The sequence below is a fragment of the Phodopus roborovskii genome, unplaced genomic scaffold, assembly GCF_943737965.1.
Source record: "Phodopus roborovskii unplaced genomic scaffold, PHOROB, whole genome shotgun sequence".
In the NCBI taxonomy this organism is placed as follows: domain Eukaryota; kingdom Metazoa; phylum Chordata; class Mammalia; order Rodentia; family Cricetidae; genus Phodopus; species Phodopus roborovskii.
Window position 1 is genome coordinate 19,005,273 of NW_026126424.1, and position 25,243 is coordinate 19,030,515.

The 25,243-nt window shown below is 35.1% G+C and overlaps 1 pseudogene; it reads left to right on the plus strand.

Moving 5' to 3' along the window:
* The first annotated feature begins 1,845 nt into the window (after positions 1–1,845).
* On the plus strand, positions 1,846–25,243 carry LOC127223008 (protein SET-like; annotated as a pseudogene).

The following is a 25,243-nucleotide window of genomic DNA, read 5'->3' on the forward strand; positions in this document are numbered from 1 at the left end:
GAAAATGCTGATTCTGTTACCACACACCTATTAGAGGTAATGGCCATTACGGGCATATCTGCACAAATAAAAAACAAACAATGATCCAGCATATGACTCTAGCAAATTGAAACAGTTTTTTGAGTATTATAACTCAATCCTACAGGACAAGCAGCGGTAGAGAGATCCAATCTTACTTTAAAAGAAATGCTCCATAAAAAGGCAGGAGGAACCCCGACACCAAACACAGATTACATAATGATTTATTAACATTAAACTTTCTTAATGCTGATGAAAAAGGAAAAAGAGCTGCAGAAAGAAAATTGACAATAGAAAAAACTTCTGAACTAAATCAGCCAGTATACTTCAAGGATGTATTGACCTCAGAATGGAAAGCAGGATATGTGTTACGTTGGGGTAGGGGTTTTGTATTTGTATCTACAGGAGAAGAAAAACTATGGATACCATCTAAGTTAATCAAGATCTGAGTTGAACAAGAGAAACATCTTAATGAAGAGAAATGAGAAGTCATCCAACAAATTAGGTCCCATGAGTGTGTGGAGGCCTCTTAAAGGTAGGGGAAGTGTTCTGTTCTTGTTCTTACAGGAAAATAGAGAAAACCTATCATCAATCAGCCAAATGACACTGAACATGTAGGTACCTATAGAAGAGAAGACAGCTCTCCAGAAACAATCACTTACTGAAGCGGATTCTGATAAATGGTAAAATATTTAATTGTAGTAAACTATTTCTATACAGAAATCTATTTCTCTCTACTATCTATTATTCTTGAAGTCCCAATTCATGTAAACCAATGCTGGCTTTGGAGTTGGATTTGACTTTCCTTCTCTAAATTCAAGCATGTTGTTAAGATTAAATTCGTGGTTTCTGCCTTAAATCAAGAAGCAAATTGGTGTAAGGCAGAACAAAACAATATCTGGGGACTTAATTCTTATATGCAATTTTCTCTCTGAAATCCTAATTTTGTCACATATTTTTAATGGTTATTGTTGTCTTTCTCTAATGCATAACTTAAAACTTGAAAAATTTACTTTAATATTGATGTTTATGTTTTCCACAAGGAATAGTAACAATTCCTAACAGCAATCTTTGAACTCTCTGGAAAGAAGATGGGGCCCCAAGTCATTATTTCCACTTGACTCAACCTGATGCATCTGAACTACAAACATCACCTTAAAACCAGTTTGAGACTGTTTTGCTCGAAACAACTCATGACTAGCTAGCTGTAATGGTGCAACTTCTTATTACACCCTGGCCAAAGTTTCAAATCGAACTATAGTCAAGTATTTTTTGCCACACAGTGGCTAGCTACATATGTCACAGCCAGTTCTGTTGAGAAATTTGGTTGCTATAAATTTTTTTCCTACAGGATCCATTGGAGCAATCATCGTCCCATTTCAGCAGGAAGTAACCTTATGATAACGATGCCCCCCTTTCCCTTCCCTTGTAATTTTGGGATAATAGTCATCATCTTTGGGTTATTTTTAGTTATTTAGGGTTGGGTATGGAAGGTGATGCTTACACTCAGGTTTATGTTTTAGACATTAATAGGGAATGGTTGGGAAAGGTATGGTTTAGATGGGTTATAGGTAGATTAGCCCATTTTCTTGTGAATTTGAGTAAGAACGAGATAGTAGTTTACAGCTTACATTGTTATGTATTCTTATATGTTGTAAGCTATGTAAAAATAGTCTAATCTACCTATATCCCATCTAAACCATGCCTTCCCCAACCGTTTTTATTTAGACAGAAAAGAGGAGATGATGGGAGAAGTCATTCTGTATATATGTTTCTCATACTGGTTTAATGAATAAATCACTGTTGGCCAATAGGAAAGCAACAAAGATGGGACTACAAGAGGAGGAGGAAGGAGGAAGTAGGAAGGAGAGTCAAGACGGAGAGCCAGGAGAAAACAGAATGCAGGCCGGCTCCACAGTAAGAGAAGACCACTTGCAAATACTAGATTATTAGAAATGGATTAATACTTAAGACAGAGGTAGCTGATAAGAAACAAGTAACTGGCCAACAGAATTTTATCAAATACAGAGTTTCAGTGTGTTAATTGGGACTGGCGTGGAGGCGGGGCAAGACCAGCGGTGGGCAGAAAACCCGTACCCTTACAAGTGAGGAGGTGAGGTGATTTATATTTTTCAAAAAATACCTCTCTCATCTTTAGCACTGACTGTTGTGAAAGTCATTCCTGTTTGTCAAAATGGCATTACAACCATACCTGAGGTAACCTCTGTTGAGAAATTTCTTCCAAAAGATTAGTCTGTGAGAATGTCTGTGGGCATTTTATTTTTATTTATTTATTTATTTATTTATTTATTTATTTATTTATTGGTCAGAAGATGCAGGATTGTCTAGTCCAGTGTAGTGATACCATCTGTGAGCATCAGATCTTGGGTATATAATAAATATAGATGAAATTATCCTGGAACAAAACAGTGAGCATCATATTTTGTTTATTTCTTTTTTCAATCCTTACCTTTATGTTTTTGCCTTGAGTTCATGCCTCAACTTTTTTTTTTCAAATTTTTTATTTTATTTTGAAAACAATCTTATTTTACATACACATCCCAGTTCCGTCTCCTTCTAACTCCCCTCACGATCTTCCCATTCCACTGCCCATCTACTCCCCAGAGAGTGGAATTCATCAAAATCTATGACATCATTTGGGGCAGGTCTGAGATAATGGGCCCCCAAAAGTCAGTTCATATACTAGGAATACTGGTTCCACTGACAACATCCCCTTAGACTGCTTTTTGATGGTCTATGAAAAGTAAAAAGAAATGAATTTTTCTCCTCCCACTTGCTTTTAATCAATGTTTTTTCTTAGCAATAAAAAGAAAATTAGAAAAAGGAAATTTTACCAGCAGTGGGAAATGCTGTGATGGACTTGATCTATAAAATTTATGCTTTGCAATGTTTTGTGGGAGGAAAGTGAAAGATTTGGGAGCTTTGGGCTTCAAAAGCCACTGGATATTAAGAGCTTAATGGATTTATGTAGGAACTTGGAAGATGATACTGAAAGCAAGCCCATAAATAGTGTCCCTCTGTGTATCTGCTTCTGTTTCCTTCCTAAGGTACTTTCATTGAGCTCTTTCCTTGGTTCCTTTAGATGACAGACTCTCACTGTTGAGCTGACATAAAGCTCTTTCTCCCCAAATTAGTCCTGTTTCACCCCAGCAGCAGAAATCTAGCTAAGAAAACTATGTAGAGGAAACACGAAGGCTTTTTGATGCACCTGAACATTTCATATTCTATATTAAAATCTAGCCACATAAGTTTTAGCTCACAAATTAATATTCTTTATTAAAATTCTAAGATTTCCTCAATCTGTTGAGTCTTACCAGTAGGAGAGATTGAAATGCAACTGCATGTACTATGAAAAGAAGTTGGTAAGAAAATACATTAATTTAATTAAAAGTATAGTCGTGACATGGTTTAGCATGTGCAATCACTTCAAATGCAAATCTAACAATCTGTGTTCAATGCCTGGGACACACATAAAGTTGGTGAAAGAGTGTAGCATGAAAAACAAAAACACAGATACTGATGTTGGGGTTCAAACTTCATGCTGAAGATAAGAGAAGCAAACGGCCATCCTGCCTCCAGGAATCCTCAGAGGCAAGTCTCCTAATTTTTGTCTTCCCCTGCGATTTCTTCCTTTCTCTGTCCAGCTATATCTCTCTTTTCTCCTCCCTACTTCTGGGATTAAATGCATGTGATCCCAGTTGCTGAAATCACCTTTGTGTGAGATATTTATTTTATGACTGGATCAATTTTGCATAGTCAGTGTGGCCTTGAATTAGCAGAGATCTACCTATTTCTTAATCCTGAGTCCTGGTGTTAAAGATATGTACCACCACTGCCTGGCTAGGTAGTATGACTGTTGGGATTAAAGGTATGTAACACCAACTGCCTGATCTCCATATCTTGTAGCTGGCTTTGTTTTCTGAATCCTCAGCCAAGCTTTAATAAATCATAAATAAGAGAAAATTAGTGAAATATATTTCTTCTTTGTCTTTTAGTGTCTTAACACAGGCCCCCATATACACATACAATAATAATGATGATGATGGTGATGATGATGATGATGATGATGATGATGATGATGATAATGATATTTTACTATTAAACAATAATTCTGGGGAATTCTAAAACACATACTTATTCATTTTAAAAATCGACGTTAATAATTCAATCAGTTTTGTACTTTAAATGTCATGTTTTGTTCTTTTTAAGCTTGACACAATTCATGCTAATTCATGGTTGTTGCTATAAATAAATTTGAAAAATATATATGATGTCTTTAATTTTATAGATGTTTTCAGTTGATATATTCCCTTCCCTTTCAGAAGACACTCATCTTTTTCATAGTGTCGAAAGAAGGTGTGGATTTTTGGAGTTGTATTAGATGCATTTTACATCATAGACTAGCCTAAGGAGAAGACTTTAATAGGAAAATACTGATTATTAACTTGACTAGGTCTAGCATTACTAAACAGGGCATCATATATACATCTGTGCAAGATGATTAGTTATGTTAATTTAAGTTGAGAAGTCCACCCACTATGTGAATGGTTCAATTAACATAGGCCTTTTGATCTCTCTTATGGTGTCCTGTTTTGCAGGCTTGCTCTTTTCTGAAAGTAAATGGCAGGGGAATAGAGGTGGGTGAGAGGGGGTGGGTGAAGAGGAATTAGGAGGAATGGAGGAATGGGAAACTAAGGTTAGGATGTACTGTATGAGAGAAGAATCTATTTCAGAAAAAAAAAAGAGAGATTTAAGTGATTGGAAGCATACATCCCTCTGCTTCCTCCTGCTAAGGCATTTATTTGTGTCTTCTCTACTGTAACATGCTACTGTAACATGTATCCCCTTGAATGGTAAACCAAAGTAACCTCTATTTTCAATGAAATGTTTCTAGTCACATGTTTGTCATATTACTGAAAACAGTAATTAACATATCTCTTCTCAATCACTTGATCTTAAAACAGCTTACTTTATTGTTTGGGAAAAAATAAACATCTGGTTTTCTGTGTCTCTTGGTTCATATTCATTGCACTATTCAGAACCCCTACATTGCACAAGTGCAAAGCATACTTTATAGTTCAGTAGATTGAGGACAGTGGTAAGTAGATTCCCTGGATAGTATCACATATTCTTAAGTCTTATGAAATAAGGCAAAGCATTCCAAGCTGACATACAGTAAAGTGTAAGTATTATGAATTTGTTTAGTTTATTTATGTTAATAATAGAAAAACTAATTTGTCTTCCTTTATAATTTATTCTTGTTTTTGTTTATGTGTTTGTGTTTTGTGCTTGTTTGTGTGAATGTGAGAAGTGCACAGGAGGCTACAGGGATGAGAAGATAAGGTCCAATATCTTGGGGCTCTTTTATAAGTAGTTGTGTATGCCACCTAATGGGGGTTCAACAAAAGAAATTCTGACTCTCTGGAAGAACAGCAAGTGCTCTTAACCACTTGAGCAATCAACTTTTATCAAAGTATTTTGTAATTGAAAAGTTAGCATTTTTCAAACTACAATGACTTTGGGTGGAAAGACTGTTCTAAAATTACTTGGATTTTAATTCCATGCATTAATATTAAACATTTGCTACCAAATGGTTCTTTTTGTTACTGTTAGAGAATTAGTGTGAATCTTAGGAAAGAGAGTTAACATTTATGGGGAGCATTAAAATGGATAAGCTGAAGAAAATAACACAAAATAGCTTATCTACAAATCCCTTTTAAGGAAGCTCCCAGGTAATCTTAAAATAATACAAAATGATGCTAAGTAGTATTTTGCTAGAAGTACACTTATTTAATTCACTTATACAGGTAAATGTGCTTTCTTATTGAACCAGGCAGGTTTATTTATTCCCATAAGGTTATCCTTGGATATGCAGTAAGTTTTGTCAAACTTGATCTACATAAGATTTCATTTAAAAGAATATGTGCTCCTTGCACTTACTGGTCACACCTAATCGTCAAATTCTGTGTGAGATTATAGATTGAGATAATGTCTTCCTTTATGATATCCATCACTTTTTATAGTACAAAGTGCTCATTTTGAGTTTCCTGACCTCTAAGTAATCAGAAACTTTTATTGTCTCCTTCGCAAAACTTTATACCCTCGTGACCTTAGATTTTCTTTCTAACCCAATCTCAGTTCAAAATGCCTGAGGCTAAAATATTACTTTTGCCTGTAGCAACCCCATGCCACTTGCCCAACTTGAACCATCCCTACATTCCCCATCTCCCTATACTTCCATAGATCTTCTCATACCATGCTTGGTTTTGAAAGATTAATGCAAATTCCAGGTTAAGTTCGTATTTGGTCTTATTATTTGTAAAGAGAAACTAATACTTTAATTTGCAAATTTTTCTTCTCTAAAGCCTCATTAGTATTCTCTTTAATGATAAATTCTTTAATGACTCTGAAATTGATGTTTTTGTGGTTTGTCCATTATTCTCTGTAGAAATATAAACCCCATACAACTCAGTGACCTTCAACATAAATCATTCAGAATCCCACTGAAATAGAGTAGTCATATAATTCTAATAGTAAAGGACTTCTTAACACTCCCTTTTGCCTCCAGATGGACAAACTAAATATCATATTTATAAGTTATCAGAAATTATTAATAATATTAAAACAACAGTAACATATGACCCAATGATAATAACATATCTTCTGATTTTAAAATAATTAAAATGTCCATTTTAATTACTTCATGTGGAATACTCTCCAACAATTATTAGAGAAACAGTAGAATTTATAGTTGTGTTATTTTTATAGCACAATTCTACCATGAATAAAAACTGGTTTCTTGAAGGACAATATTAAGTTTCTTTTTATTCCTTTTTTTTATTTTTTCTTTCTTTCTTTTTTTTTTGTTTTGTTTTATATTTTCAAGACAGGGTTTCTCTGTATTGCTTTGGAGCCAGACCTGACACTAGTTCTATAGATCAGGCTGAACTCGAACTCAATGAGACCCACCTAATTCTGTTTCCCGAGTGCTGGGATTAAAGGCATGTGCCACCAATTCCCAGATAAATGTATTGTCCTACATGACAAATAGGAAAATTTCAAAATTTATAAAATGCATAGTAAATACATAGATACTAGTTTTTATTCTAATATAGTGCTATAACTTAAAGCTACCTTCCTTGAAGACAATCAAATATTATTACTGTATTTAAAAACAGAATGTTGGAACATTTTAAATAAACCTCTCATATTTATTTTTTTTAGCATATGGAGCAAAAGAACTTATTTTTAGGTCACTTTTCCTTCACCCAAAATAATTACAAGAAATAGCAATAAAATCAATTTGTAATTATATGTTTGTGAATTATCAAATTGATTAATTACAAACTAACTAATTCAAACTTTGTTAATCTCAGTGAGATTGTTCCTAATAGACTGGAGGTTTCTGGCTATGTCTTAGATATTGGTTTATTAAATGAATATTTTAAATATTTTTAAATGCGAAAGGGATCACCACTAAGTTTACCTAGAAATAAAGTGTGAGACTAATAGTTTAGATACTTGAATATCTAGTATAATCAAGCACTAAGAGTTATTCCTTGGTGTGTTGTCTCTTCAGCAATAGTGTATCACCCTCTACATTGAGAGTGAACCCTGTTTTAGGTGACTCAATTTCTGACATTAAAACTATTTTTCAGCATTCTAATTTTCATCCAGAAAATTAAGCAATAAACAAAACAAAACAAAAACAAAACAAAAGTATAAAACCTGACAAAGGAGGAATGTTAATAAGTAGTGTTGCCAAGCTACAACACCTATAAATATCCAATTACTAGAACTGTAAGACATGCATATATGTGCAATACACACTCCTGTCCATGACAACCATCAGATGTTCAATTGGACTAAACACATATTCAACATGAGGGAACTATCTCTGGTAAATCTTAGCAAATAGTGAGGTCATGGACTAATTTGCTGGATGAGAATAATCCCTTACTGCACTCTAAATTTTAATCTTATACCTACAGATATGTGTACTTATTACCTGTCTTAAAGAAGTCCCTCTTTAACGAAAATGTAGACCATCACCAAAGATACACCTAGACATAATGCTAACATCAAATAATCATGGTTAGCCAAGAGCCAGGAGATACATATCAGATCCTTCCTCTGTGGCTCAGAGAGCATAACAAAAGATGGTGCTTAAAGATTTTAAAAGCCAGAATACCAAGAACTCTGTTGTTAAATAGTCTTTGTTGAAATGTCTGGATTAACAAAATAGCAGAAATATCAACATCAAGGGACATGTTAACATGAAAGGGGAGTGATTCTACTGTGGTATTTTCAGTAATTGTGTTACTACTCACTGCTTAAACAAGAATTATATCCTTCCAGGGAGCAACCCATTTATTGTTTTGAATATGCACAGACTGCAAAAATTGACTGAGCAGAACATATACCTGTGTGTGTGTGTGTGTGTGTGTGTGTGTGGTGTAGGTGTTCAGCATACACAGACATATATATGTATATATGAGTGTAGCAAAACAATCAGAGAAAGGCTAGTAACTTAAGAGAGTGGAGGACAATGGAAGGTGCTTAAGGGAGGGCAACTGGGAGGGAGTGAGAGAGGGAAAGTTGTGCAATTCTTTCTCTGTTAAAACAATTATAAATTGCCAGGCTGTGGCACACACCTTTAATCCCAGCACTTGAGAGGCAGAGGCAGGCAGATCTCTGTTAGTTTGAGGCCAGCCTGGGCTACAAGGCTACACAGAGAAACCCTGTCTCAAAAACAATACAAAAATAATATACTATACTACTTTTAAACAGAAAGAAAGCAGGCTAATCAGGTCAGAAAACTAGCCAGTAAGTAATATTTCTCCATGCTCTTGCTTCTGTTTCTCCCTTCAGACTCCACTTAGAGTTCCTGGTATGACTTTCTTTAATGATTGAGATCTGGGATGTGCAAAGTGGAATAAATAATTTCCTAACTCAAATAAAGTAAAAGAAAAGAAAATATAAACAGAAGACAGGAAATAAGTGTCTCTTTAATATTAGTGTGCACACTATTGAAGGAAATGTAAGTTATTTGAAGTGAAGAATCCATCTTCTCTGTGTTTACATTTGATCTAACTTTTAAGAGTTTAGAATATTTTAAGGGAATATTTAGGAAAGAGATGACTTAGTGTATGTTCTTACAACTATGAGAGATTTATATATATGCCAAAATAGCATAAAGAAAATTCATATCATTGTAATTACCTAACTTATGAATTTTAAATATGCACTATAATAAGTATAGATATATTTATAGGATAATCACTCAAATGAACCAGTCCACCGAGTACCAATTTCTCCCATCACAACTATTCAGGTATATGTTACATATTAATGATATAAGTGATAGTCACTGTCATCACAAAAATTATATTCTAATAATAAAAAAGACAGATTTCAATAATCAGGGAGCGACATGTTTCTTGCATTGGTCTCATGTCTTATAGCCTCATGAGACAGTATTTATGTGACTCATTTCTTGTTTAAAAATTACTTTCTAATTTGAAGTAATTCAGATGTAGACTATTCCTTGAATATCATTATTTTTCATTCTAGACTTATTGTTACAGCTTCTATTTGCTTGCTGAATCATAGACTCTCACTTTCTTAGTTGAATCTAAAGAGTGCTTTCTTTTATGTTGCACCTCATTATATTTCACATCACCGATGCTTCCTGTTGGGTGGAGTTTTCTTTACAAATTGTAGAAATGACTGAACAGCTGTTTATCAGAGATAACAAAATTGTATTTCCATTTTTTATGTCCATCAGTTTCATAATCTAGTTTTTAAGGTTTTTTTTTTTTTCACTTTTTTTTTGTTTTTTGCCAATTCAAATGCTAGTTCGAAACACACAATGGACATTTTTCCCCATTATAATCCATCCTTTGATATTGGGAGTTTCTTTATTACCAGATGTATGAGCCTCAGCTTCAACTTGAATTACCCATATCAAATGTTGAGAAAGTTATACTGTAGCCTACCTATGGTCCTACTCAATAAGTCCTAATTTAAGGGATGTATATATTTTGTAATCATTACATTCTTTAAGGCACATTCTCATACTCATATAGAGGATCACCTTCATCAAGGATGTATGTCACCCATCCCATGTAGAGGACAACAGCAACTCTTAACCTCTTCCATCCCCATACTTGCTCTATCCCTAATCTACTCTGTATATGTTATATTTGTTAATACACAATGGAAAACATAAAGTGGGAATTGGAACAAAGGGACACATTTTTCTTTATTCTTCCTGGAAAAGTATCTACATCAGAATTATCCCTGAGGAATTTCAACACCAGACATATTAGTCTTAGATATATATCTTATTGCACTTAGCAGGGTTGATGCCAGTGTCATCTTCTCCCCATCCCACCTGTGGCTCTATCAGGCTCTAAGTTTCTAGCACTGAGGGAAAGCCAAGTAGTACCTCAAGACAGATTATCACTTTATATTAGCAGTTATTATTTAAAAGAAACAATTAATTCATGCATGTTATTTTACAATACACTTTCTCCACGCATATCTTCACCAATTCCTGCGTAGAAAAAGATTTAAGATACAAATAATAGTTGTCTTTTCACATTAGTTATATTAAGGAAATCTAAGCCTGGTGTTGTGTGAATGCCTGCTAGCCTATCACCTAAGAATCAGTGGTAAGTAGATCTATGGGTTCAAGGAAACATTAACCAAAAAAAAAAAAAAAAAAAAAAAAAAAAAAAAGGCTATTTCCAGTCTATCCTTGGCTACATAATTAGAAAGCATCTGAAACAAAAACAACAGAAATGACAGCCTCACAAGTATCCAGTGAAATATTTCATAGGTAACTCTAGATTTTAAGTTGGCAATACTATACAACCTCAACCCTGTGTCAACTTTAACCCTCAACTGCATCATGTTTAAGGCATCAAATTGCAACTGTTATGTCACAAGTTCAGGCATGCTATAATACTATGATGTGTAACGTGTATGGTTTTTTCTGCCCGCCACCGCTGGTCTTGTCCTGCCACCACGCCACCAGCCCCAAATAACACACAGAGACTCTGTATTTGATACAATACTGTTGGCCCGGTTACTTGTTTCTTATCGGCTAGCTCTGCCTTTAATTATTAACCCATTTCTGCTGATCTATGTATCTTCACATGGCCTTCTCTTACTGGGGAGGCGGCTGGCGGCTGGCGTCCAGCTCTCTCCAGACTCTCCATCTTGACTCCTCCTTCCTACTTCCTATTTCCTCCTTGTCTCCTAGTCCCTCCTATCTTCCTTTCCTATTGGCCAACAGTGCTTTATTATTAACCAGTATGAGAAACATATACAGAATGGCATCTCCCATCATCTCCTCTTTTCTGTCTAAATAAAAAGAAGGGTTTTAACCTTAACATAGCAAAATATATCACATAACAGTTATCAAATAAGAATCACAGTTAACACTATTTAGTCCATTAACATTTAGCAAGATTTGAAGAAAATATTCCATCATCTATCATATCTAAAGTCTAAGTAACTTATCTTTAATACTAAGGAAAACTGTAACCATAACTCTCTGTCTTCAAGTCCCTCAAAGACCACAGAAGGATAGTATAAACTCTAGAAATGACAGAGACAACTCACTGCCTGGTCACCCGAAGTTCTTTTGTAATCTTCCATCTTCAGCCCATAGGCCATAGTGTGTCTGGCAGACTCTTCAGCAATGCAGGAAACTTTAAACTGTCTTCTTGTATTGGCAGTTTATCAGTCACTTTTCTCTGTGTCCTACATACTGTCTCGCAGACTCTTCCATGAAGCAGGAACTCTGTAGCAATGTCCATCGTGAATCAGCAGTCACTTTTCTGTGGGCCCTGCATGTCCAGTTTATATAGCACAAAGTCAAACAGTCCAGACAAGAGCAGTATTTTGTCCAAATGGCTAGTCTTGCCATATTGGAAGTAAACTCCATAACGTGTTTCTTTAATGTCCATCTTCCTTTTTGACGCAGGTGGTGTTACCAGGAGCAATTATGTCTCATTGTCAAGTAAAACCCTAAACCATTTTAAATGCCATTTTCTGTAGGTCTTTGAAAGGTTTGAAGAATTCCTATCTATCTCAAATACATCTCTGTGTATCTTGAAAAACCTAACTAACTTAACTCTAAACTTTGACTATCATAGATAATTATCTATTATCTGTACTACATTATATATTACATTTCTAAATGAGCTATATAAACACAATACCTAAACAAAAGAAATATAGATATCACAAAATTGACCTTAAACTGTATCAATAAATGAAAATCCATTCCAAAATGAAGTATTCATATCTATACCATAATCCCCTTTTTTACCTTTAAAAAGATATTGGTTGTGATCATTAACCATTTATAACCAAGTCCATTTAAATGAAAACAAACATTTATAAACAATATTTGGGAATTTGGGCGTCGTTCTTTCCAAACTACTTCCTGCTGATAGGGGGTGCTGTCATGGGGATCCTAAGAAGTTGCAGAAATCTTGGCTGTAGTCTGCGAGGCTGCTTTGTCCAAGCTGTTTTGAATGTTGGATCATCAGGAACTCTGTTTCAGGGGGTCTGGCTTGCTCAAACCACATTAGTCTGGAAGGAATCCACAGCTTTTCAATTTCTGTGGAAACAAAAATAGAAATCCTTTTCCCCAGTAACTTGTCTTTGAACTTAACTTTTGGAGTCAAAGCATTTTTAAAATATATAAATTGAATTAATCCAGCAGCATTTCCTTCAACAGTTGTTGTTTCCTCAGCAGTCAAATGATATAAAGACAATATAATGCCATACAGTAACCAGATTCTCTCTGAGCTTTTCATCTTTATGTGGCTTTATTATTACTCTGTTTCTTTTACTTTTTATTTTTTGAGACAGAGTTTCTCTGTGTAACTCTTATCTGTCCTGGAATTCACTCTGCATACCAGGTTTACTTTGAAATCACAGAGATCTGCTTGCCTCTGTCTCCCAAGTGCTGGGATTAAAGGTGTGTGCCACCACACCCAGTTCCTCTTTGTCTCTTAAAAACCATTTTATTTTATTTTTCTCCCAAGCCTACATATATTTTAAAACACTGTAAACCTTTAGAGGTTTTTCTTCATATGAATCTGTCTTTACTGTAAATCTTTATCTTTTTCTGCCCATGAGTCTTTTTTCAGGTAAACAACAACATTACTAAAATGAAAGTCTTTGTTGTTTCTGCTGCGGTTTGCAAAGATGGTGGTGGGTAACTTTACCGCCAGCAATGAAAGTTGTGGTCACTGCCCTAGTCAATGCTGCCATCCAGCCGCATGCTGCCGGCTTGGAGATGTGGTCACTGCCATTGCCATCTCTCATACACACCAATAAATTGTTAGCAGAGTTATTTGAAAGCTGTGCGGTTTTTTGCCGCTTAAGCTGAGTCAGGAATCTTCCCTTAAAGGAGCCGCGCGAATATCTGCTTGTCTCTAGCAAAGCAGAGTTCAACTGAGAAAAATGCTGCACTAAGAAACCTTGCTTGTCTCTGTTCTTTAGTTTCTAAAACCCTTTTTTAAGCTTTTGTTAAATTTTAAGTGGAAGTTCTTACTAGCCACATGGGCACCATCTGTAAGGTGTACGGTTTTTCCCGCCTGCTGCCGCCTGGTCTTGTCTTGCTGTCGCGCCAGCACCAATTAACACACAGAGACTCTGTATTTGATATTATCCTGTTGGCCAGTTACTAGTTTCTTATCGGCTAGCTCTGCCTTAATTATTAATCCATTTCTGCTGATCTATGTATTTCTCTTACCGGGGAGCCGGCGGCATACTGCTTTCTCCAGACTCTCCATCTTGACTCCTCCTTCCTACTTCCTATTTCCTCCTTGTCTCCTAGTCCCTCCTATCTTCCTTTCCTATTGGCTAACAGTGCTTTATTATTAACCAGTATGAGAAACATATACAGAATGACATCTCCCATCAATGATGTTCACTCACTTACATTTTAAAATGTCTTCATTGCCTTTAACAACTGAAATAGTATGCAAGTCCAAAGTTTCATTACTTAAATTTCTATAAAACGAAATATAAATTGTATATGCCCAACATATGATGGCACACATTAAATGCTTTTATTTCAAAATTGATGATTCAGGCCATTAGATTGATACTTAAGCAAAAGCCAGCAGAGCAAATTCCAAATATGTCAATTCCATGTCTTAAATCTAGGAATCTTAATGTAATTTTCCTGGATTCAAATGACTTTGGCAGCCCCACCTCTTCAGCAATACAACTTTAGTCATTCATGACATCTTCTCTAAGTCTACTAAATCTCATACCTTCAGCTACTCTCAGTAGACATTCTTGGGTCCTGACTTCAAGCACCTTGGAGTTTCTAGTGTAACTGAGGTCATGTCTTCACAGCATCCAAAGCCTCTCAGGGTCTTTCAAAATGGACTCCTCTGCTAATTATACACTACCGGGGCTCAGTTTCTCTTCATGTATTATTAAATCTGACATTTTTCATGATTGTAAAAAACAGTACAACTTCTCCAGTTTTGCCAAATTCTACTGCTAACCTGAAACATATCTTGGCAACATTGAACCAAAACTATGCCAATTTCTGTGAGTTGACCCTGGGAAAACTTTTCCTAGCAGTTGTTTTGAGGAACAGTGAATCCTTTCAGCAAGGCTTCCCTCTCAAAGAGGCTGAATTTCTACAAGCCCTCTGATGGGTGAGTGTTTGCCCTCAAGAATTCATCTCTGTTGTCCCAATAAAGCTCAGAAGATTTCTCTTTGAGTGGTGCTCACCTCTTTAAGCACCACAACTGTTTTATTTAGTAACAAATTAAATTCTGGCCTGTTCTGAATGTTTTCTGTCAACTAAATTAATGATCTGTAAAATCAACTGCATTCAGACTCTCAGGACATGGGCAGAACAAAAACATATTTTTGTCAAAAATCTCACTTAAATGCACCCCCCAGCCTATCTCTAGATGGAGACCCTGCTTTCCACTGAGATCTGAGCAGAGTCTCTACTCTTCACATTTTCAAAGCATTGTCGTACTCTGAACATTTTCCATAGTGGTCCACCAAGCTCTACTTTTTGCATTCAACTTCATTTCCAGACCAAAGTTCCAAATTCTTATATACTGCCTATAAAACATATCCAAAGGCCTAAGGACCACATGGTCCAAAACACCATAACCCCAGCAATGGCTCCTATTTGTTTCACATTATATATTAATTTTCTTTTAACTATAATAAAATATCCTCAGTAAAGCAATTTAGCTGGCAAAGAGTTCAATCTAATTCAGTTCCAGGTTATAAATCATTATGACTAGGAAGGCAGGTATTCAGGGACTTGAAGCAATTTGTCCAAAACTATCTACAGGAAGAGAGCAATTAATGTATATGTGCTTGCGCTTAGTTCCTTCTCCACCATTTATAAATTCCAGGATCCTTTCCCTAGATAAATGGTATCACCCATAGTTGATGGTTTTCCCATCTCTGTTACTCTAATCAAAATAAATCTCAGAGGCTAAAGCAGACATTCATCTTCTAAGTGATTCTATATTTGTTAATTTGTTAATTAATGCTAATTATTAAAGTGTTTTTTGTGTGACATAGCTTTTCCTGGACAGATGTAAACAAATGTTTACTTATAGAAAGTATGGATCTGATGAAAGCCCTTAAGAAGATTCTGTCAAAGTCTAGCTTTAGGAAAACAGTGAGATTATTATGGTTACTAGTAGGAGGATTGGTGAGATATTGTTAGGCCTGGTGCTTATTACATGCCTCAAAATCAGCTGCATCTCTCAAAAGTCTATCCCTGCATGAAGCATTGCTCAGATATATCACATTCATGGCACGTTCTACTCAGTTTTCAGGCAGTTAATTATTACTCTAGTAACCAACAATTTCTTGCTGCTTATTTTCTACAGAATATAAGATCTTGTGGCATTTTCAGAATTATGAACCATCCTCCTTTCTGGCATAAAGAAACATTTCAAAAAGATATATTGAAATAAAATATATTTGTACACTAGAGTACAAATATACTAACAGACAATTATGAGAAAGATAGCACTATTGTAATAAAGTAATCTATGTTATATAGTAGCTAGATGCCATGTTATTTTGAATGCTAACTAATGAAATATAGTTTTGAATAATATGATGTTTTAATATTCTATTGTTATTTTAAAAACACTACGTACTTAGAAGTATATGAGTATATGAACATAACTTTTGGACAAGAAACCTGGTCTTGGTTTGGATGAGAAGTTTGCACTGCATCTCAATCTCAAAAAGCCCTTACTCAGTTGTTCCCTTATAAGGAACTGCTTCTAAGATTTTGTGTTTTGATTTATTTACAGTTTTCTCTTACTAAAGAGAAAAATATAATTGAACACAAAATAGAACAACCATTTTATTTGCTTTGATAATATTTACACAATATTTCATGAATTTATCAAGAAATATAAAATCCCCTACAGTTAGAACCATTCAGACCACCAGTAGGGTTTCATATTGTTGATGTAACTATTGATCATATAAACATTAAAATGATGTCTGCTATAGAAAATGCCAATAAAGTAGTTGAACATTAATCAGAAAATCGATACACATGTCAATAGAAAGGCAACATTTGACAGAATGCTGCAGCTGCATGATATAGTAGCCAAGGGCTAGAAGCTAAGTAACACAGCAAGTGACCCATTTATTTGACTTCAAGCTGTTTTCAAATTGTATACGAAGAAAAATCAACCACTGAACCAAATCCTCTGAATCTCTGTAGTCATTCATTTGGAATCTGTTTCAGAAAAGTAAACCTAATTTACTATTGGAGCATATTTTATTTAGTTTCTAAATTTTTATATATGACTTGTATGATCCATTTGAGTTTAACTACTCATTTCAAATATGCAGAAAATGTATAAAAATAATATACAATAAAGTTCTTTTCACTATTTTACTATTATCTTTTTCAAAGCAGAAAAATTAGTAATATGTGACTTGGATTGTGTGTGTATATAATTTTCTCATATTTATTTTACATGTTGAGATAATTATTCTATTAAAACACTGTATCAAATAATATAAAATAAATGAATAAATACTATAGTTAAAAATAATCTCTTTTACCATAAAGTCAATCTACTACAGCTTTACTTTAATTAAATTAAGTAACTATAATCACTGATTATTTTTCCACTGGTTGCTTATCAATACACTACCCAGTTAGAGCCTCATGTAGATATAAACTTTTGAGTCAGTAGTGTCTTAGAGGATTGTTGTTTAAATCATTCTTTTTTCCCATAATGGCAACCCGTCTATCAGGGCCTATTCAAAAGAAAAAAGAATTACGAAAACATTACAACAAAATTCCTGAGGGTACGATCTGGAAACATGGCTTAGAGTTTAAGAGCACTGAGTGATATTCCAGAGGTCTTGAGTTCAAGTTCCACCCACCACATGGTGGCTCAAAACAATCTATAAAGTAATATGGTGCCCTCTTCTGCCATGCAGGTATATATGTGGGCAGAACACTATATACATAATAAATACAAAAACTGTTTAAAAAAATTCCTGAGGGTATATTCTTTATATTCTAAAAGTTGACTGCTATTGTATATCCCCTAGTCCAGTATGTAAAAGTGTATATATATATAAAATAAATGCTTATAAATTATTATTCTTATGAATAAAATTATAAATAACATAAAATTATACCATAACTATTGTAAAAGTACTTATAGTTTTGAAGCAATACATTCATATTTGTTAATCACAATTTTTATATATAGACACTTAAAATTTCACAAAGTTATGGCCTTTTTGACTGCGTACTTCAATATATGATTCATTACTTTCTATTACCCTACAATAATGAAAATGAAGAAAGAAAATGTATAACAGTATGGAAATTAAATTTATCGTTGTTTAGAACGTATATTTTATTTCAGTGGAATTACTTAAAATAATTATAAATTTTTAAAGAGGTCATTATGTTTTCCCAGAGCAATTTATTCCAATCATATCTGATCCTTCTCTTTTCAAACAAATGCTTTAGAATTCAAAGATCACAGATCAAGGATGACTCACCATTCACAATGGGAATAACTTCAACCTGTAAAATTATTATTTTAGAAAAATTATCATATTTATTAGAATGAACACTTTCAACAATTTAAAAGTTCATATTATAAATGGCATTTATGTTCTTCAAATCTTGTGATTTTTTTAAAAATATGAAAGATATATGGATGAATATTTTCTCAAAACTGCCTTAATATGGAAGGACTCCCCTTAGCATTCAGTTTAAAGAAATTAACCATTTGGACTTGAGTTTTGTGCATGTCGACAAACATGGGTCTATCTGCAGTCTTCTACACACCCTCATCCAATTGTGCCAGCACCATTTTTTGAAGATGCTGTTCTCGCCCCATTGTATAATTTTAGCTGTTTTGGCGAAAATCAGGTGTTCATAGGTGTGTGGGTTAATATCAGGATTTTCAATTCAATTCTATTGGTCTACCTGTCAATTTTTATGTCAATACCAGGCTGTTTTCAGAACTATAGCTCTGTAGTAGAGCTTAAAGTCAGGAATGGTGATGCCTCCTGAAGTTCTTTTATTATATAGGGTTGTTTTGGCTATCCTGGGTCTTTTGTTTTGCCACATAAAGTTGATTATTATCCTTTCAAGGTGGGAGAAGAATTGTGGTGGGATTTTAATGGGGATTGCATTGAATCTGTAGATTGCTTTTGGTAAGATTGCCATTTTTACTATGTTAATCCTATCTAACCAAGAGCATGGGAGATCTTTCCATTTTCTGGTATCTTCTTTAATTTCTTTCTTTAGAGTCACAAAATTCTTATTATATAGGTCTTTTACTTGTTTGGTAATTGTTACACCAAGATACTTTATGTTGCTTGTGGCTATTGTAAAGGGTGATGTTTCTCTGATTTCTTTCTCTGCCTCTTTGTCGTCTAAAAAAAGTAGGGCTACTGATTTTTTTGAGTTTATTTGTATCCTGCTAGTTTGCTGAAGGTGTTTATCAGCTGTAGGAGTTCCCTGGTAGAGTTTATTGGGTCGCTTATGTAAACTATCATATCATCTGCTAATAGAGACAGTTTGACTTCTTCCTTTCCAATTTGGATCCCCTTGATCTCCATTTGTTGTCTTATAGCATTAGCTAGAACTTCTAGTACGATATTGAACACATATGGAGAGAGAGGAAAGCCTTGTCTTGTTCCTGATTTTAGAGGAATTGGCTTAAGTTTCTCTCCATTCAGTTTGATGTTGGCAGTTAGTTTGCTGTATATTGCCCTTATTATGTTTAGGTACGTTCCTGTAATCCCTGACCTCTCCAAGACCTTATCATGAAAGGGTGTGGAATTTTGTCGAAAGCTTTTTCCGCATCTAGGGAGATAATCATATGGTTTTTCATTTTCTGTTTGTTTATATGGTGGATCATGTTGATAGATTTTTGTATGTTAAACCATCACTGCATTCCAGGTATGAAGCCAATTGGCAACATCAATCCAGCCACATTGAACCTCTTAGAAGAGAAAGTAGGAGGTACCCTTGAACAAATTGGTATAGGAGACTGCTTCTTGAATATAACTCCAGGGGCACAGACACTGAAAGAAACAATTAATAAATGGGACCTCTTCAAACTTAGAAGCTTCTGTAAGGCAAAGGACACAGTCGACAAGACCAAACGGCAGCCCACAGACTTGGAAAAGATTTTCACCAATCCTATATCTGACAAAGGGCTGATCTCCAAAATATACAAAGAACTCAAGAAACTAGTCAACAAACAACAAATAACCTATTAAAAAATGGGGTACAGAACTGAAGAAAGAATTCTCAATGGAGGAAATCAAAAAGGCTGAAAGACACTTGAGAAAATGCTCCACATCCATAGCTATCAGGGAAATGCAAATCAAAACAACTTTGAGATACCATCTTACCCCTGCCAGAATGGCTAAAATTAGAAACACTAGTGATGACTTATGTTGGACAGGATGTGGAGAAAGTGGAACACTCCTCCACTGCTGGTTGTAGTGCAAACTCATACAGCCATTTTGGAGATCAGTATGTCGGTTCCTCAGGAAAATGGGAATTAGTTTACCACAGGACCCGGCAATCCCATTCTTAGGCATATACCCAAAGGATTCACATCCATGCAACAAAGACATCTGTTCAACTATGTTCATAGCAGTACTACTTGTATTAGTAAGAACCTGGAAGCAATCTAGATGCCCCTCAATTGAATAAAGGATAATGAAGTTGTGGCACATCTACACAATGGAATACTACTCTGCAGAAAAAAATAATGGTATCTTGAAATTTGCAGACAAGTGGATGGCACTTGAAGAGACCATCCAGAATGAGGTAACCCAGTCACAAAAAGAGGAACACAGTATGTACTCACTCATATATGGATTTTAGACCTAGATCAAATGATCACCAGCCTATAATTCACATCACCAGATGAACTAGGATACAAGTTGTATTCTAAGAGATTCCTATAAAGTCCCTCACAGAACTGGGAAGGGGCAAGTCCCCCAGAGCTCAGGTGAAGTGGGGAAGGACAGCAAATGAAGAGAGAAGTAGGAGAAAATGAGGGGGAGGAAAGGAAAACATGTGCGACCAGGAATATTGAGCCTGGTTAGGTATAGAAGATAGGAAAGAGAGAGAGAGAGACAGAGACACAGAGAGAGAACATAAAAGAGGGAGCCCATATTGGTTTGAACATAAAATTGAACACAAAGAAAGGTCGAGAGAACTGTAAGGTAAGACTGCTCCCAACTAACAAGTTGAGCTTACTGGAAAGGCTATCATAAATGCCCTTTCCGGAGAGTGAGATCAACAACTAACTTCTCCATGGAGCCCTCAACTAATGCCTGTTGTAAACAGGATCAAACCCATACATAAACACTGAGTCAAACTAGAACCCAGATGCAGATGGAGAATACAAGACCATGCGGCAGAAACACAAAAAGATAGCTTACCTGAACAAGGAGGAGCTAAGGGCCACTAGACTGATAGCTGGGAAGTCAGAATGGGACTGACTCAGGATCCCCTGATTATGGGTCTCAGCCAGAAGGACTGAGCAGTCTAAGAGACCTCAGACAGTGGAGCCAGGATGTATCCCTGGTTCACAAAAGAACTTTGCGAACATATTCCCCCATGGAGGGATAACTGCCTTAATCTAGAGACAGGAGAGAAGCCCTAGTCCCTACTTCACAGGACCTGTCAGATCTACATGACCTCAACTGGATGGCACTCCCCTACATATGGAAATCGGGTGGGAGAATGGGAGGGGAGGGTGTTTAGAGTGCCTGTGAGAGGGCAGAGAGGGTAAAAAGGGAGGGAACAAGGTAGGGAGGGATGGGGGGGAGGGAGCGAGGGATGGAGGCAAGGAGAGAGAGGCAACTGGGATCGACATGTAAAATAATATATTAAACTAAAAAAAAAAAAAAAGCTTTGACTCCAAAATTTAAGTTGAAAGACAAGTTACTGGGGAAAAGGATTTCTATTTTTGTTTCCATAGAAAATGAAAAGATGTGGATTCCTTCCAGACTAATGTGGTTTGATCACGCCAGACGGCCTGAAACAGAGTACAAGCTGACCCTACATTCAAAACAGCTGGACAAAACAGCCCTACAGACTACAGCCAGGATATCTGAATCTTCTTCGAATCCCCCAAGACAGTGCCCCTTACCAGCAGGAAGTAGTTTGGAAAGAACGACGCCTAAATTCCTAAATATTTTGTATAAATGTTTGTTTTCATTTAATTGGACTGTTATATAAAATTAAATAAAATTAAAAAAATAAAAAAAATAAAACTTAAAAAAAAGAAATTAACCATGTGTTTGTGTTTCTATAGTAAATTAGTGTGAATTTATGTTTGTGTATTTTATCTCAGCAATTTACTATTACATCTTTGCATGATTTTTACATAAAATATGAACTTTAAAAATGGTTGCCAGTCACTGGTAACTGAACAGAAAATAAAATATTCTCTCTCCAACATCATCAGATACTTGTGCATGTGTTAATGAATTAGGCAGTTTTATATTACTAAGTGTGCTAAAATGTGAAGTATGCAACATTTTTACATGTAAGAATTTTTAGAATAATTGATAGTTGATATTTCTAATAAATGAGGTAGAGGGACACAAAATGTTGAACAGATTTGTAAACTTTTCTTACATTCTCTTTAGGAATAGGAAAACATAATTGTCAAGTTAGAGATTTTTGTTAAAGTTATTATGTTGAAAATATTTATTATTTGGGATTGCTTTTATTTTAAATTGTGAATATTTTTTTTCAGAAGAGTATTAGCCTAATTTATTAGTCAGTATTAAGGATTTTAAAAGTAGATATTCCAAAGTCATTATTTCTCACATCTGTGATATATAAATGTTCTAATCAAATTATTTAACACCAGCAATGTTAGAATAATTAACTCTACTAATTTACCAAAAAGTTTCAGTATATTTTCTTCTTGTGCGTTTTTCATTCTAATAATGTAATTCCATCAAGCTGTTCTAATTTATGTGGAACTTGTAGCTAGTTTTATTCATTGATTCATACCTTGAACAATCAAAATCAGCTGCTAAAAGAAGGTGAATTAAGTAAAAAAATCATGTGATTTAATTGAGACTCATTTAAAAAAAAAAAAACGAAGAAATAGAAAGTCCACGTTTCTATTTGGAAAAACAAGTAATTAAAATGATGTGATTTTAATAATTTACTTTGTATTTTTATTAAATTTTATATCTGAAGTCAAATTTTTTGTTCTGTCTCTTATACTCAGATCAGTGTATTCTGATTTCATTATAATTGTGATTAAGAATTGTGTGAATAAGATATGCTTTCTCCTGTACTAATTATAATGTCTTATTTTTATATGGTTGGTCTGAACTCTGGAATGAATTTTCCTACTAGGGTCTTTCCTCTCCTTATTATTATATGACATTGTGTGGGATACAAAAATATTCCAGATCTTTTAGTTCTATAAAGTGTTGGAACTCATAAGAGTTAATAGATACCTGGGGTTGCACATGGAATGTATGTTTTACCTGTTGTAAATTGGAACCATCTTTTAACACTTAGGGAATTGTTTAATGAATGTATGCCACACCCTTACATTCAAGTCATTGTAATCTCTTCTGTCCAAAAGTACAGATCAATCTCTATAAATGGATATACTCTCTGTTTTAGTTAGTGAAAATTCTGATCATTCCTCATGATTCATCTATTGCCTTGAGGGGCTTGTAAATTACACAAAGATATAGTAGAGACCACATTCTCTGCCTTATTCAGATCTTATTAATTTGTATCATATGCCCCAGAACACATTTTTTTAATTATGTCATTGATAATATGCATTATGAGAGATCTTATGCTTGATCTCAATCAATCAAAGAGGGAGTGATGAGAAAGGACCAAAGGTAGGAGTTATGATAAATCAATCAATATGAGAGTTACATCAAACACTCATAAAATATTTGCAACTACATAGTTAGGAATAAGAAAATGAGGTGGATTTTATGGCCTAGTATATCTACAGCAAATTACACTATGGGCATAAAATTATCATAACATTAACAAGTCACAACAATTTTCCAGGTATCTGTGTTCAACTGACCCAAAATGTATTTCCATTTTTGTTACCAGAAAAATTGCAATAGATATTTCTATGTAAGAGCTCTATGATCACGCAAGGCATTAAGTTATTTTTTTCCACATTCCAAAATTCTCTCAAAAGGTCTCAGCACTATCACCAATGGATCATGAATCTGAAAGTAATTTTAGTTCAGAAATGGAATAAGAATTTAGAAATTTTGAATATGATGATCAGTGTCTTCCTGCTGGTCCTCCTTGTGCCTTTTTTTTTTTTTTTTTTTTTTTTTTTTTTTTTGACAGAACTGGGTAGTACCTATGTAAGCTGATTACTTGTTTTCTTCCTTGTACATGTGTCTTGCATTTATTTAACTCATTGAATATCTATGAGCCGAAGTCACATTACTTTATAGGAATAGAGAATATATGTAGCCCCTAGTATTTCCTCTCATTTGTTTAATGATGCTATTATGCTTATTATCGGCAGATATTTTTCTGATTATATTTTGAACCTTCAGACAAATTTAGAAAGCATAGTGCCATCAGCGTTTTAAGAATATTGGTGCCTCGGAGGAGGAGGTGGAGGAGGAGGCAGCTCAGGGCAATGGAGAAGCAAGCCTGAGTGCAGGTCGCAAGTCGAGGACTCTAGCTGATTCAGAAAGCACTGGGAGGAGGCGGCCAGAGCAAGAGGGCACCGCGCCTGTGGCGTGAGGGGAAGCCCTTCTCTCCCCCTCCCATCTCCCCGCCCCGACCGCGGTGGGCACCATGTAGGTACTGAAGGCCAAAACCAATAAAAAGGAGCTCAACTCCAACCACAACGGGGCCAAGGAGACCTCAGAAAAAGAACAGCAAGAAGCAATTGAACACATTAATGAAGTACAAAATGAAATAGACAGACTTAATGAACAAGCCAGTGAGGAAATTTTCAAAGTAGAACAAAAATATAACAAACTCCGCCAGCCATTTTTCCAGAAGAGGTAAGAATTGATCGCCAAAATCCCAAATTTTTGGGTAACAACATTTGCCAGCCATCCACAAGTGTCTGCACTGCTTGGGGAGGAAAACTAGGAAGCTCTACATTACTTGATTAGAGTTGAAGTGACAGAATTTGAAGACATTAAATCAGGTTACAGAATACTTTTTTATTTTGATGAAAATCCTTACTTTGAAAATAAAGTTCTCTGCAAAGAATTTCATCTGAATGAGAGTGGTGACCCATCTTCAAAGTCCACTTAAAATAAATGGACATCTGGAAAGGGTTTGACAAAACGTTCAAGTCAAACGCAGAATACGGCCAGTAGGAAGAGGCAGCACTACGAGCCAGAGAGCTTCTTTACCTGGTTTACTGACCATTTTGATGCAGGTGCAGAGGAGTTAGGAGAGGTCATCAAAGACGATATTTGGCCAAACCTCTTGTAGTACTATTTGGTTCCTGAGATGGATGATGAAGAAGGAGAGGCAGATGATGATGATGGTGATGAAAAGGAGGAAGGCTTGGAAGATATTGAAGAAGGGGATGAGGATGAAGGTGAAGAGGATGAAGATGATGATGAAGGGGAGAAAGGAGAGGAATATGAAGGCGAGGATGAGTAG